General features: G+C 47.4%; 1 pseudogene; it reads right to left on the bottom strand.

Moving 5' to 3' along the window:
• Positions 1-2,079: 2,079 nt before the first annotated feature.
• Positions 2,080-2,865, bottom strand: LOC146856434 (uncharacterized; annotated as a pseudogene).
• Between the last annotated feature and the right edge of the window lie 14,121 nt (positions 2,866-16,986).

Here is a 16,986-nt window from a genome sequence, read left to right as displayed (position 1 = left end):
CCACACCCTGTACCCCCCTCTCCCCGACCACCCACACACCATCCCGAACCTCAGTGTTTTGCCTGTGGTGCCTATGGCCACATTGCCCGGGTGTGTCCTCAGAAGGAGGAACCGATGGAGGTTGGACTCACCCGGTCTTATTATTGCAACCCCATGGGAAAGAAACCCCTCTATCATAGAACCGTGAGGGTGAATGGGGAAAATAGAAGGGCTCTGATGGATACGGGTTGCCTACAAACCGTGATGCAACCATCTGCCATACCGGGAAGGGTCACAAGAACTACAGGAGAGGTCAATATCCAGTGCGTTCATGGTGACAATAAACGGTATCCCACTACCGATGTGCGGATACAACACGGGCCCTCCTATCAACCCGTATCACTGCGGGTAGGGTTGGTACCTCGCTTGCCAGAGCCGTTGGTCCTGGGCTCCGACTATCCCCACCTGTCCACTGTGGTACCGGATCAAGGTGTTGATAGGGACGACTGGTGCCAATCCACTAGGGAGGGTGTTCCAGGTCTTGGCGGCGAGGAAGGAGAAGGATCTGCCGCCGGAGGTTGTTCGTTGGATGCGGGAGACGGCTGCGAGGGCGAGGCTGGCGGAGAAGAGCTGGTGGGTGGGGGTGTAGAAGCTGAGTCTGCTGTTCAGGTAGGCTGTTCCGGTGTTGTGGAGTGCTTTGTGTGCGTGGGTGAGGAGCTTGAAGGTGATCCTCTTGTTGACGGGGAGCCAGTGCAGGTCTCTCAGGTGGGGGGTTGTATTGCCTTGCCCACTTGCATAATCTAAACTTACGCACACCACTTACTTACACAGAAACTCCAGCACTCCTCTGGAGGTAAAATGAGCTTTATAAGTATCGTAGACAAAGGCAATAAGTCACTGAAGCTAGTAAGTTCTTCGGCACCAAGTGAAATAATGAATACACCACACTATATATATACACAAATATGAGATCTGGAATGTAGATATATAAACAGTTAATGTACAAAGCACCTCACCAGATGCGTCTGCACCGGAGTCTTCAACATCCCTGGCCAAGCACCGAAAACACCAAGTCGGGAACCCTGTAGAGACTGGGGCACAGGTAGTAATCTCTCCGGGCACCAAAGTCGTCCCACGAGTGCGTCCACTCCAAGACTGAGTTCCTGAGCTCCACCTCACGGACACCGCTTTTTATAGTTAAATCAACACGTTCGAGAACCCTCTAGCAGGCGTTCTCGCCCATCTATCCATCATAGGTGCTGGCCGCATCTCTGCGTCAGACCCACCCATACAGACCTGGCCAGATTCTGCTTGGGTGCGCCGAGGCAAAAGACATTCTTTTCCCTATCTCCGGCCTTGGAGCCTTGCACAGCGCATCCTCCCTATGTCCTAGAGATAAGCATAGAATGCACAAAAACAAGCTCAAGGCACAAAATAACCTCACGAGGTATGTCTTGCACCAGCTCGTACTGGTTTATGTGAAAAACATGTTTGTTACTGCTGAAGTGTAACTACAGGTCAAAGCAGCACAAAATGGAAATGCAATACAACAAAATGGAAGACCAGAGCATCACACAGAGCATCACTTGGAATCGAGGTCAATATGCAGTTTAGCACGTGTAACGTGTAAAATGGCAAATGCAATACATTCCACCCCTTGACCCTCGATTCACCCATCATATCCTATTGGTCTAAATACCATGGATCTGGGACGAAGAAGGGAGAGAAGATTAGGAATACATTGAATACAACAGCATAATGAAATAGAAACACCAATAATCACTACGATAACACCCAGGATATAACGAAGCTGTCCAAAATTAGGTAGCCACCCAAACAACCAATCCCACCATCCTTGATCAACATTTTGGGTAACCCCTTTCACTAAATCTTTTAAAGCATTAATATGTGCATGGATAGATGTAGAATGATCAGATAAATTGAAACAACAGAGTCCATCAAAGTCCTCGCAACCGTGGTTGTGTTTCAACAACAAATAATCCACAGCTGCCCTATTCTGCAAAACAGCCTTTCTCGTTCCTTGAACATCTAATAGCAAATCAGCTAAAGCAGCAGAAGTATGATTGAGATTCTTCGCAATTAAACTGGCACTCCTACAATGGAAATAGCCAAACTAGTATACTCTGCCCTAGAAAGCAAGTCAATGTTAGAATAACAATCCTCAGGTAATTGAACAGCAGCTCTCGGGGAGCGAATATGTGTGATAGACTGCATAGGAAAAAGCATAAGACTTAATAGTGATAAGGCACAAGGTCCTCCAGTTATATTAGCTGGTATGTAAGTGTATGAAGTATTGCCACACGAAAAAAGCCATCCCTTAGCTAATTTCGCATGGTTAACATGGCTAGCGGCTAATACTGTATGATTACAGACCATATGATTGGTAACATTACTGCAAAAGCTATCATGTCGTGACTGACATAATGTTTGTTGATCAGTGGTCAATTGTGTGCTTTTCTCTAGTTTCAATTGGCCACACTTGCCAATTTTGGCAGGGTCACAAGTTAGTTGATAGCAAACGTCTCCAGTAGTGATGTTGTAGGTAACAATACTTGTCATGTTCCTCCAGAGATCCTCTGTAACCTCCGGGCAAAAACGACAGTACTCATAAAGACTCAGATGTGTTTGAACATCAGTTTCCTCCACTACCCCATCAAAGTTAGTTTGGTTGAAGATGTGCAGAAGCACACGTGCAGGGGTAGGTACGGCAACGAGACAAGTGGATATCATATTAGCGCTACTCTGAAGATTTCTCATACAGAAGTGGGAAGTGTTCAGCACATTCTCGGCCAAGTAGATTCAGATGTTATCTGGTTGCTGCAACAATGCTGTCATCCGACTCGGGCGGTTGATCCCCTTCGGCATCCCCGGGCCCTCCCGGACACGCCCAAACACAGACCACACAGCGCAAGCATCGCAGCGGCAAGCCATACTGTGATCTAGAAACAGAAAACAAACTGGTATAATCACTCTCATAAATAACATTTTTCAGCAGGTACATTTTCCCACTTTTCCTGTCCGGGTCTCATGATGACAAGGATATTATCCTTTCCTTTAGCGATTAATTCTGCAGGTTCAGGAGGTTTGTTTGGGGACTCTACCCATACTTTCGCCCCTGGGTTCTTGTCAGTAGATCCGAACCCGCCCTTTCCTCACATAGTTAGAAGGGCTGGGGCCGTCCCCTTCATGACATTTCCTCCATAAACCGGCATGATGACCATTTGGGCAACTCGGTCACCGGGTTGCACAATCAGATTATTGTCTCCACTGTTCAACAGAATAACTTTGATCTCCCCCTGGTAATCGGCATCGACCACCCCTCCCAAAACCAGGATGCCTTTAAGGGCAAGCCCAGATCGAGGAGCGATCAGTCCGAAATGCTCTGGGGGAATTTGAACTCCAACTCCTGTCTCAATCAAGGTAATGTCTCATGGTTGCAGTCGATAGAATTTCAGGGCATGTAAATCAAGACCAGCAGCTTCTGGTGTGGCACGATATGGAGCTAAAGCTCCGGGAGCTGTCTCCCAGTACAGAATCGTGTTTGTGGCCACATGGGACTTGATCTGCAAAGCTGGGGTCAACATGCGCATCAAAGGAGTTTCTGCATTAGCAAGGGGTCGGTTGTTAAAAATTTGCAATGCATCAGACAAGTGATCCCTCCACCCCTTCAATGACCCATCAGACAACTTTTTCAACTGCTCTTTCAACAAACCATTCATTCTCTCAATCAAACCCGCTGCCTGTGGGTAGTAGGGTATGTGATAGATCCACTCAATGTTATGCTGCACACAAAAATCTTGCACCATCTTTCCTTTAAAGTGTGATCCATTGTCACTCTGGACCTGCAAAGGAATTCCGTAATACAAAATCAACAAATTCAAAGTTTTCAGAGTGTTAGACTGAGTTGCTCTCTTGCATGGAAAGGCGATGAGATAGCCAGAATAGGTATCCACCACCGTGCAGGCATACTGACATCCTCGACTCATTGGCATTGGCCCGATGAAATCAATTTGCCATATTTGCCCTGGCAACTTCCCTCTGCCTAGCTGGCCTCTCACTACCTGTGGAACCGGTCTGTGTTGGGTATGCTGACAAACGGGACAGTGAATGATCGCAGTTTTAATCAAATCTAGGGGAATATGCATCCCTCTACTTTCTGCCCACCTGCTAGTGGCTCGCTCGCCCAAATGTCCGCTTTTCTGATGCGCCCATTTAGCCATGCCCACCAAGTCAGAATCCTGCGTCGCCACCTCAGCTTCACGAATCTTCGCTTTTTGGTCTGCAAAGGAATTGCACCAACGCTCTAGTGAGTTAGTCGGGCAATGAGCGTCAACATGATAAACTGTGACTGTACTCTAGGACAACAATTCCCAAATCTCCTGCCACAACTCCTTTCCCCAAACCTCCCTATTGTGAATCATCCAATTATGAGCATGCCATGTGGGAAGCCAAGCGGCTAACCCATTGGCCGTAGACCATGAATCAGTATAAATGTGACATGTACCAGGGAGCTCTTGCTTTAAAGCCTGGTAAACTGCGTACAATTCTGCAAACTGACTACTTCTTCCCTCTCCAGTAGTCGACAGCAACTTTTTGGTCACAGGATTGTATGACACCGCTTTCCAATGTCTCTTGGTCCCCACATATCTGGCTGAGCCCTCTGTAAACCACACATGCTTTTTGTCCTCCGCGGACAACTCTGAGAATGGCCCGCCCCATTTCACTGGGGACTCTCGCACTTTGGGTACATCTTGCAACATTTCTGCATCTGCAACTGGAATTTGCGCCACTTGCTCATGCAGCACTGCGGTACCTTTAGGACCCACTCGTGCCCTGTCTTGTATATACCATTGCCACTTTATGACGCTAGCCTCCTGTGCATGCCCAAACCTGTGTGTCTTGGGTGAGCTCATCACCCATTGCATGATAGGAATTTCAGGTCTCAAAAATACATTGTGCCCCAGGGTTAATTGCTCGGTATCCGCCAGAGCCCAATAACATGCCAACAACTGCTTTTCGAAAGGAGTGTATCGCTCTCCAGCATCAGGTAGTTTCTTTGTCCAAAACCCTAGGGGCACCTTCTGTCTTCCCTGTTTTTGCCACAGGCTCCAGGTCGCATACTGATCCTGGACTGTTACATTCAAATCAATGCTTCCCTCTCGTATGGGCCATAGATCCAGGGCACGCTGTATAGCCTCCTTCGCTGACTCAAATGCCTGTTGCTGGGCCTCCCCCCACTCAAACTCATGCTTCTTCCGTGTAACCTTGTACAGAGGGACCAAGATCTGACTCAAATGGGGAATGTGCTGTCTCCAAAAACCAAACAATCCAATGAAGCGCTGCGCCTCCTTCCTGTTTCGCGGCACTGCAAACTCCTTGATCTTTTGCCTTACTTGTGGCAGCACCTCTCTATGCCCCTGATGCCACTGAATACCCAAAAACTTCACACTCTGGGAGGGTCACTGCACCTTCTCTGGGTTATTCACCCACCCTTTGCTCTGCAAATGCTCTACAATTCTGTCTAGCTGAGACTGCACCTGTTCTTGGGACTCTCCTTGAATCAACACGTCATCAATATAATGACAAAGCTGTACTCCAGGAATAACTGACACCTCATCCAAATGCTCTGCCACCAACCGGTGACAGATTGTAGGGCTATGTAAGTACCCTTGTGGCAAAGATTGAAATGTAAAATGTCTACCACTCCACGAGAAGGAGAATTGCTCCTGGGACTCGGGGGGCAATTGGAATCGTGAAAAAAGCATTGGCAATATCAAGTGCCGCATACCATGTCCCATTGTGTTTCTGAATTTTCTCAATCAAAGTGATGGTGTCGGGGACCGCGGCTGTCAATGGGGGCGTATGCTTATTCAGCTCGCGGTAATCAACAGTCATACGCCAGCTTCCGTCCGGTTTGCGCACAGGCCACACAGGGTTATTCCACGCCGTGGTAACCGGTCTTACCACCCCCGCCTCCACCAAGTCCCGTATGGTTGCGGTAATCTCATCATGTCCCCCTGGGATCCTGTACTGCTTCATGTGAACCACTTTCGTTGCTTGGGGCACCTTCACTGGGGGAATCTTCAAGCGCCCCACCCTCACAGCAGCCACAGAGAGGTACTGCTTTGACCCAAACTGATAGCATCCGTCATCTAAATATAGGGTCATACCTTTCAAAATGTCAATACCAATAATGTACTCTGGAGTGGGCACGATCAAGACAGTGTATGCTCTCTTGGGAAGTCTGCCTATTTTCATCTGAATTACCGTTTGCACTGCTGGTGTCTCCTGTACACCCAAACCCGTGATAGTGAAATACTGTCCTTTACATTTTCGTGGATTACCATGTATCAATGTGGCCTCCGCTCCGGTGTCTACTAAAGCTCGCACCTCCTGAACGTTTCTATTCTTCCAATAGATCTCAACCCTCACATGTGGTCTATTATCCTTGCAAGCCCATCCCTGCACCGGAGCTAGGCCCATTTCCTAATCTAACTTTCGCCTGCGCAGCTCTGCATCTGCCCGGCGCAGGTCCCGGGGCAGATCTGAATACAATGTCGGGTAATCCTTAGGGAACAACTCCTCCTCTTCCCGGTCCCCATCTGAATCTGTGCAATCTCGGTCACAACCTTTCTCTTTTGTCACCCTCACATGAGATTCCCTCTCTCTCTCCACACCTGCCTTGTCATGCTTCTCCTCAAGCTCTGCTTCCCTGCGACTTACTTCCTTGTTATCTTTTCTATTCACATGCCTACTCCCCTCCTTTTTATCCAGTCCTCGCTTACGGTACATTTCCCACATGCTTTTGGTCTCGATACCATCAATTTCACTCCTCGACACCCCCTCCTTTAACAGCGCCCAAAACATATCACGTCGGGTTACTCGGTTGTTATCAGTGCAGGACTCTGAGCGCGAAGCCCTGTCTGGCTTGTTCCATTCCCCAAGCTCTCCCAGCTCACGGACTGCCTCGACCACTTCTCCTACGGTATTACCAGTTTGATTGATTAACAGAGTCATTATTACCGCTTTGTATGCAGGGGGTGCCAAACGAATGATTTTGTTCCGCACGGACACAGTCATTCTCTGACCCATCAAATCATGCGCCTCACCTATAAGGATTGCCAACTTCATTCCCTCCTCCTTAATTCTCTGTGAGGCATCTCGTAGGGTAAACCATGGCTTTTCATTCCCAGGCCAATCTGAATCTGTGGGGTACTTATGACTACATCCCTGTGCGGCTAGCTGCAACAGGGTAATTTGGTCATCACTATTGTAATTCCGAAAATGTCCCTGCACAGTAGGATCAGTACTGAGAGTGATCAATTTGGCAGCATCTCCACTGTCTAACATGACCCCAGAAGCGCCTTGATCATAGAGGCGCACCATCCAAGTTAATAGTGCCTCGCCAGGCTTCTGTCTAAATCTCTCTAAAACATCACTGATCTCCTGCTGAGTAAAATCCTCCAGACTATTTAACATAATTCCCTGCGGGTTATGTGGACCGGATTGAAGTTTCCGTCTTAGGATGGGCTGCACTTCCACTCTCTTACTATTATTTACCTCCTCCTCCTTTTCTCTTTGTAAAGGCTGCTCTCCTTCCGAGGAGAACTCTGACAATTCCCAGATGTTAGAGTCCCAGGTGGATGGATCAAAATCTATGCCCCTGCTTTGGCAATCGCTAAGTGGACTTTTCACTTACTCACTCTACCCGTCCTTTTCTTGTATCTGTATTCAGCGACACGGACTGCAGCCCGTTCTGCTATAGTCTGATATGTTTCTAATTTGTCTTGTAATAACTTATTCTGACAGGAAAGCATCGTAGACATATTCTTAGCTTCAACGAGTTGTTTTTCTAAGCTTAACTGTTCCTGCTGCAGAGATAAGTATTTGTCAAAAGCTTGACGGTAGGCATGCAACAGAGCCCAACCTCGGCGGCTCACTGTATATAATTCTTTACCTTTTTCCACGGGAGCCTTCTGTAAACAATTTAAAACATCTTCTGGCGTTGCTTCGCCCAAACAGTCAAACCAGCTCTCACTTAATCCTGTGCTTTTAGAATACTCACGCGCCAGCGCGGAGTACGGCGTTGCCTCCCATCCAGGAATTTGCATGGGGGCAAAAGGAATTTCACTTGGTGCCAAGGAACCAAAACCACCTTTTGTCTTTTTAAACATGTTCCTCCCCGCGTAATTTACGAATCCTGCCGACTACGCCAAAATGTATTGCCTTGCCCACTTGCGTAATCTAAACTTACGCACACCACTTACTTACACAGAAACTCCAACACTCCTCTAGAGGTAAAATGAGCTTTATTAGTATCGTAGACAAAGGCAATAAGTCACTGAAGCTAGTAAGTTCTTAGGCACCAAGTGAAATAATGAATACACCACACTATATATATACACAAATATAAGATCTGGAATGTAGATATATAAACAGTTAATGTACAAAGCACCTCACCAGATGCGTCTGCACCGGAGTCTTCAACATCCCTGGCCAAGCACCGAAAACATTAAGTCGGGAACCCTGTAGAGACTGGGGCACAGGAAGTAATCTCTCCGGGCACCAAAGTCGTCCCGCGAGTGCGTCCACTCCAAGACTGAGTTCCTGAGCTCCACCTCAAGGACACCTCTTTTTATAGTTAAATAAACCCTCTAGCAGGCGTTCTCGCCCATCTATCCATCATAGGTGCTGGCCGCATCTCTGCGTCAGACCCACCCATACAGACCTAGCCAGATTCTGCTTGGGTGCGCCGAGGCAAAAGACATTCCTTTCCCTATCTCCGGCCTTGGAGCCTTGCACAGCGCATCCTCCCTATGTCCTAGAGATAAGCATAGAATGCACAAAAACAAGCTCAAGGCACAAAATAACCTCACGAGGTATGTCTTGCACCAGCTCGTACTGGTTTATGTGAAAAACATGTTTGTTACTGCTGAAGTGTAACTACAGGTCAAAGCAGCACAAAATGGAAATGCAGTACAACAAAATGGAAGACCAGAGCATCACACAGAGCATCACATGGAATCGAGGTCAATATGCAGTTTAGCACGTGTAACGTTGTAGTGAATCAGCCACTTTTGTGGTCTGACACCCTATGATGACCTTCAATCACCACCATTCTGTACTGACTTAAGTTTGTTCTGCCTTTTAGTGGAATAGTCTTTCCAAGAATAAAAGGTATGGGATGTTGAGGTGCAGTCTTGTGGGTGGTGGTGCACACATGTGCTCAATGTTGTATACTGAGGGATTAAGTGTATAATGTTCTTTAGGTTAGGTGAATTATGACTTTGACCTATTGGCTTTGACGTGGTCTAATGTCATTCTGCCTTCTGACTTTACCTTGCTTCAAACTTTGCCACTGGAGTCAAGCTATCCTGGCTGATGACGGCTGATAGCCAGAAACCGGTCCTAGGATGCTTGATTCCGGTCCAGGGAAGACTTGGCTTGGCAGTTCGGGCTGGACTGTTCCCATGAGGCACAGGGTCAAGACTGATTTGCATATGGCCATGTCTAAACTGGGGTGGTGTAGTGGGCAAAAGAACGATGGATTTAACCCAGATCTCTTGACTGGGGGAGAATGTCTGCATTGTCAGCATTCCGTCCATCATTTGTTTGTTGTAACGCTTTTCGCCCTAAGTGGGATGGGTATTCCCAGACGTGGGACCCGTGCTCACTACGCCACTGGAGTCAAGCTATCCTGGCTGATGACGGCTGATAGCCAGAAACCGGTCCTAGGATGCTTGATTCCGGTCCAGGGAAGACATGGCTTGGCAGTTCGGGCTGGACTGTTCCCATGAGGCACAGGGTCAAGACTGATTTGCATATGGCCATGTCTAAACTGGGGTGGTGTAGTGGGCAAAAGAACGATGGATTTAACCCAGATCTCTTGACTGGGGGAGAATGTCTGCATTGTCAGCATTCCGTCCATCATTTGTTTGTTGTAACGCTTTTCGCCCTAAGTGGAATGGGTATTCCCAGACGTGGGACCCGTGCTCACTACGCCACTGGAGTCAAGCTATCCTGGCTGATGATGGCTGATAGCCAGAAACCGGTCCTAGGATGCTTGATTACGGTCCAGGGAAGACATGGCTTGGCAGTTCGGGCTGGACTGTTCCCATGAGGCACAGGGTCAAGACTGATTTGCATATGGCCATGTCTAAACTGGGGTGGTGTAGTGGGCAAAAGAACGATGGATTCAACCCAGATCTCTTGACTGGGGGAGAATGTCTGCATTGTCAGCATTCCGTCCATCATTTGTTTGTTGTAACGCTTTTCGCCCTAAGTGGGATGGGTATTCCCAGACGTGGGACCTGTGCTCACTACGCCACTGGAGTCAAGCTATCCTGGCTGATGACGGCTGATAGCCAGAAACCGGTCCTAGGATGCTTGATTCCGGTCCAGGGAAGACATGGCTTGGCAGTTCGGGCTGGACTGTTCCCATGAGGCACAGGGTCAAGACTGACTTGCATATGGCCATGTCTAAACTGGGGTGGTATAGGGGGCAAAAGAACGATGGATTTAACCCAGATCTCTTGACTGGGGGAGAATGTCTGCATTGTCAGCATTCCGTCCATCATTTGTTTGTTGTAACGCTTTTCGCCCTAAGTGGGATGGGTATTCCCAGACGTGGGACCCGTGCTCACTACGCCACTGGAGTCAAGCTATCCTGGCTGATGACGGCTGATAGCCAGAAACCGGTCCTAGGATGCTTGATTCCGGTCCAGGGAAGACATGGCTTGGCAGTTCGGGCTGGACTGTTCCCATGAGGCACAGGGTCAAGACTGATTTGCATATGGCCATGTCTAAACTAGGGTGGTGTAGTGGGCAAAAGAACGATGGATTTAACCCAGATCTCTTGACTGGGGGAGAATGTCTGCATTGTCAGCATTCCGTCATCATTTGTTTGTTGTAACGCTTTTCGCCCTAAGTGGGATGGGTATTCCCAGACGTGGGACCCGTGCTCACTACGCCACTGGAGTCAAGCTATCCTGGCTGATGACGGCTGATAGCCAGAAACCGGTCCTAGGATGCTTGATTCCTGTCCAGGGAAGACATGGCTTGGCAGTTCGGGCTGGACTGTTCCCATGAGGCACAGGGTCAAGACTGATTTGCATATGGCCATGTCTAAACTGGGGTGGTGTAGTGGGCAAAAGAACGATGGATTTAACCCAGATCTCTTGACTGGGGGAGAATGTCTGCATTGTCAGCATTCCGTCCATCATTTGTTTGTTGTAACGCTTTTCGCCCTAAGTGGGATGGGTATTCCCAGACGTGGGACCCGTGCTCACTACGCCACTGGAGTCAAGCTATCCTGGCTGATGACGGCTGATAGCCAGAAACCGGTCCTAGGATGCTTGATTCCGGTCCAGGGAAGACATGGCTTGGCAGTTCGGGCTGGACTGTTCCCATGAGGCACAGGGTCAAGACTGATTTGCATATGGCCATGTCTAAACTGGGGTGGTGTAGTGGGCAAAAGAACGATGGATTTAACCCAGATCTCTTGACTGGGGGAGAATGTCTGCATTGTCAGCATTCCGTCCATCATTTGTTTGTTGTAACGCTTTTCGCCCTAAGTGGGATGGGTATTCCCAGACGTGGGACCCGTGCTCACTACGCCACTGGAGTCAAGCTATCCTGGCTGATGACGGCTGATAGCCAGAAACCGGTCCTAGGATGCTTGATTCCGGTCCAGGGAAGACATGGCTTGGCAGTTCGGGCTGGACTGTTCCCATGAGGCACAGGGTCAAGACTGATTTGCATATGGCCATGTCTAAACTGGGGTGGTGTAGTGGGCAAAAGAACGATGGATTTAACCCAGATCTCTTGACTGGGGGAGAATGTCTGCATTGTCAGCATTCCATCCATCATTTGTTTGTTGTAACGCTTTTCGCCCTAAGTGGGATGGGTATTCCCAGACGTGGGACCCATGCTCACTACGCCACTGGTGTCAAGCTATCCTGGCTGATGACGGCTGATAGCCAGAAACCGGTCCTAGGATGCTTGATTCCGGTCCAGGGAAGACATGGCTTGGCAGTTCGGGCTGGACTGTTCCCATGAGGCACAGGGTCAAGACTGATTTGCATATGGCCATGTCTAAACTGGGGTGGTATAGTGGGCAAAAGAACGATGGATTTAACCCAGATCTCTTGACTGGGGGAGAATGTCTGCATTGTCAGCATTCCGTCCATCATTTGTTTGTTGTAACGCTTTTCGCCCTAAGTGGGATGGGTATTCCCAGACGTGGGACCCGTGCTCACTACGCCACTGGAGTCAAGCTATCCTGGCTGATGACGGCTGATAGCCAGAAACCGGTCCTAGGATGCTTGATTCCGGTCCAGGGAAGACATGGCTTGGCAGTTTGGGCTGGACTGTTCCCATGAGGCACAGGGTCAAGACTGATTTGCATATGGCCATGTCTAAACTGGGGTGGTGTAGTGGGCAAAAGAACGATAGATTTAACCCAGATCTCTTGACTGGGGGAGAATGTCTGCATTGTCAGCATTCCGTCCATCATTTGTTTGTTGTAACGCTTTTCGCCCTAAGTGGGATGGGTATTCCCAGACGTGGGACCCGTGCTCACTACGCCACTGGAGTCAAGCTATCCTGGCGGATGACGGCTGATAGCCAGAAACCGGTCCTAGGATGCTTGATTCCGGTCCAGGGAAGACATGGCTTGGCAGTTCGGGCTGGACTGTTCCCATGAGGCACAGGGTCAAGACTGATTTGCATATGGCCATGTCTAAACTGGGGTGGTGTAGTGGGCAAAAGAACGATGGATTTAACCCAGATCTCTTGACTGGGGGAGAATGTCTGCATTGTCAGCATTCCGTCCATCATTTGTTTGTTGTAACGCTTTTCGCCCTAAGTGGGATGGGTATTCCCAGACGTGGGACCCGTGCTCACTACGCCACTGGAGTCAAGCTATCCTGGCTGATGACGGCTGATAGCCAGAAACCGGTCCTAGGATGCTTGATTCCGGTCCAGGGAAGACATGGCTTGGCAGTTCGGGCTGGACTGTTCCCATGAGGCACAGGGTCAAGACTGATTTGCATATGGCCATGTCTAAACTGGGGTGGTGTAGTGGGCAAAAGAACGATGGATTTAACCCAGATCTCTTGACTGGGGGAGAATGTCTGCATTGTCAGCATTCCGTCCATCATTTGTTTGTTGTAACGTCAAACTTTTCTGTGTGCACAGTGGTGCTTGTAAGTTGTGGATGAGAATTATATTGCTTTTTTGATTCCATCTTGCTTTGGGCCTTTGTGTGCATGGCTTAACTAACTCTGAAGCCATTTTCTGTGAAGAAGAGGGCATGTTTTGCTTTCCTGCTGTTTTTCGCATTTTACTGACTAGAGAGAACTGGTTCTTATCAGAGGAATGTACATGGTTTGACTTTTAGTCATAACATGGGCCTGATCAACCCTTGGTCTGACCTTGAAGCAGGCTGGTACTGGCTCTCATGAGAACTAGGGGGCGTGGCTTGCTAGAAGCTTCGCTGTGTTTTGAATGTGTATTAAAAAGGGGAGTCTACACTGGCTCGGTGGAAGTTCATCCGTGGAGCAGACGTGCTGTCACGGCAGAGTAGAGGCTGGTGTCACCTCTGACCTTCACCCGGTTCAAGCAATGGACTCCCCTTGAGCAAAGCGGGGTGAAGTGATGAAGCATTAGGTGAGGTGTCTCTGCTACTAACTGTCTCTTGATTCTTTTCTGAATTCTCTCCTTTCCTTCTTATTTCTGATTCTTATATCCATACATATATATTTCTCATATATATATTTGTCTTGATTGAGTTTCAATCATACTATTGATATGTTAGAGTCTGCTATGTTAGGTGCATTTGGCTTACTGTGTGATGCTATTTACTAATAAATACATCCCAGATATACCAATTCGTCTTTTCCTTGTAGCAGGAGATGTGGACTCTTCTTGGCCAAGTATTCTGTTGTAGAAGGATGGGTGAATTCCCTTCTAGCAGGTAATTTTGTTATAGGAAGTTGGCGCTACTCCTCACAAGTGATGCGCAAATTGTTGTTTTCTTGCCTTGCCTTTGAGGGAGTGTTGAAAGTTTGCCCACCTTAGGAAGTGCTGTGTATATGTTATATTCCATAAGTTTGGAACTGATATTCTCGCCCTGGGAAAGTGACGGTACATTCCTTGGTCCAGGGGAGATCTAAGGTTTGTCATTACATTTATGGCGTAGTCGGCAGGATCTGAACATTGATTTATAAGGGGAAGAAATGTGTTTTTTTTTTTTTTTTTTTAGAAATTGAAAGCAGACTCTTAGATATCAATTGATTTATTTGCATGGGGGTAGCCCATATGATGTGCTGGCTCGTGAAGTGAGCTAGTTGTGCTGAGTTAGAATTGGTGTGTGTGTGTGTTTAAGTGTGTTTTGTAAAAAGTGCTTATAAATAGCTTGCTACGTGAGGCCGAAAGGGCTGGATCCCTTTCAAGTGTTTGTTAAGGAATGCATATCAAATGTTTTCAGTTGCAAAGTGAATGTACGATGTGAGAGCATAACTCTGAAACGTGGGACTCCCTTGAGATTCCAGACTCCGGAGTTGCGATGCAGGGTGTTAATCAGCAGGAGATTAATGACATTTTAGACAGAGACAGCGGTGTTATTTTAAATGTGTTCGTTAATATGCATCAAACATGTGAGCATTTGCTAAAAGATCGTAGTGAGTTGAAAACAGAGCTAGTTGATGCCCAGTTTGAAAATATATCTTTGAAGACAGAATTAAACGTGTACCAGGCTGTGAAGCTGTTTACTTTGACCAGCCAGAATGATTCAGATGTGATAAATGTTACAGAGAATGCAGTCAGTCTACGAGCTACACAGACGGTTTTAATTAATTCTTCTGAGGAGCTTTCTCAGCCAGAAAGGAATGTGCATGAAAGTAAACAGACTAATGTTTTAGGCTTAACGATCACCGGTTGCGGACATGAATTAGACATGACAGTGAATGATGCATTTTGCTTCGAAAGAGAAATGCAACAATATGATTTTGGATGTGAACAGCAGATTGTGTACAATGATTACAGGAAAGTGCAGGGAAATGAAAGGTTACTTTTAAATTCAGATGCTGGACAAATGTTGTGCTTTTGCGCACCAACAGATACTGGACAGAACAGAGTTAGATAAAATGTGTTTTGCCTATGGGAGATTGCAATGGTTATTAAGTGGCATGTACAGACAGAAAAACTTTTTGCACAGGATTTGATAGAAAGTCCTGAAGTGGAGTTTGAAACACAAGATTTCCCAGTGAAGGTGCCCTATGTTATAAAGGAAATTAATTTGAAACAGTACAGAATGCCAGATGGGCGTGAAGGGATCAGTGAGATCATTCAGGGCTTGACAGATTGAGGTGGTGACCCTAATTGTGTAGCATGTGTGCAAATATACCTTCTTTGACTGATGCTGTCCCAGATATTGTTACAGAAGTAGCATGGGACTTGATATGTGACTTTTGATATTGCCAATGCTTTTTTCTTTTTGATATGTCAAGAGCAGTTTAGTTTTTTTTTTCAGAGGCGATAGACTAATGTCAGTTAAGAATTTGCTAGAATTAGTTGGACAGAATGGGAGAGCATTTTCAGATTAAAGAATGTGAAGTCTTGCTGGAGGTAAGGAGTGGTTAAAGCTGTTTTTCCTCTCAGACATGTAAAGAGTTGTTCTGGGAGTGGGTCATTTGAAAGCGTCTTTCAGATTGATGTTTGGGAGGCTTGCAATGAGATCATCCAGCAACGCTGAGAAGAGTTCAGGCTTTCTGTGAAGTCCGAGGAGGAATTCCTACGAGAGGGGTCATTCCAGCTCCTCTCCCCGGTAGGCAGGGACAGCTTCATGGAGATAGATGTCTGGGAGGCTTGCAAAGGCGCAGGTTCTCCCCCCCCCCCCCATGAGGAGAGTCGCAGATAGTCGACGAAAGTTGGCAGGAGTGCAGTTCACTTCGACCTTGAAGGAGATAAGGTGCGAGCTAGAGACAGCAGAGAAGGCTCTGCTTGTTATGTTTGGCGAGCGGCCAATTGCTGTCCGCAGAGATTTGTGAAGGGGGGCAGCACCTGTGAGGGGTGCAGTGAGAGAAGGAGACTCCCCCAGCCCTTCTTGCTGTGTATAGAAAAAGAGATTTTACCAAGAATTCAGAGGCTAAAGCGTTGGTAGTATTTTTTGATAATTCTCTAGTGCTAGAAGAGGGCTATGTAGACAGAAATAAAAATATTGAATTTTTAGAAATGCAAGACGGAAAGAAGTGCTTTTGACAAATGTTTTTTGCAAGAAGAGTGATGCTTGTTTCTTTTTCAGATTTGCCCAGTTCTCCGCGTGTGAGTGGGACTCCCTTCTCCCGTGTGAGTGGGGCCCTCCCTCTCCCCCCCTCCCCCTTCTCCCTCCTCCCCCCCCAAGCCTGGAGTGATCGCCTGACCAGACGGTGGCGGCTGATGCCTGTGGCTATCCAGACTGGATGGGGTCCTCCCTTGTCAAGGAGATACAGCTGCTGATATATACCAGAGAGCATGATGGACTGCTTCTTTCCAAGCAAAGATGGATCAGCAGAGTGTGGAACTGTTTCCGTCACGTGAGGTCGAATTTACATGCATGACGGCTGTGTGTCTTTCACACAGGGTAACTCCTTATATAAAATGAAGAAGAGGGAACTACAGGATGTGCTTTGCCAGAACTGTTTTATCAACGTGAAGTTCAGATGCGATGGGAGACGGCTGTGTGTTTTTTCACACAGAAGGACTGTTTTTGTTTTTATGAATGAAGACCTATAGAGACGCTTTGCTGCGATCGGCGTAGATATTTTCTGAGTTAGTGAACAGTAATAACCTGTAGCTGTTGCTACAATATATGAGTTTGACAGTAGAGTCTCCAGTTTAACCATTAGAGGCATTAGGAGCATTCAAAAGCTTGATTCATTTATTTTGTGTATTCATTTAAACATGTATCCAGATATCTATGAGCTATTTCTAGATGCACCTGAGTTA

Source organism: Triturus cristatus, chromosome 4_1 (genome assembly GCF_964204655.1).
Source record: "Triturus cristatus chromosome 4_1, aTriCri1.1, whole genome shotgun sequence".
Lineage (NCBI taxonomy): Eukaryota > Metazoa > Chordata > Amphibia > Caudata > Salamandridae > Triturus > Triturus cristatus.
The sequence above is the reverse complement of the archived record's forward strand: the minus strand, read 5'-3'. Positions and strand labels throughout refer to the sequence as shown.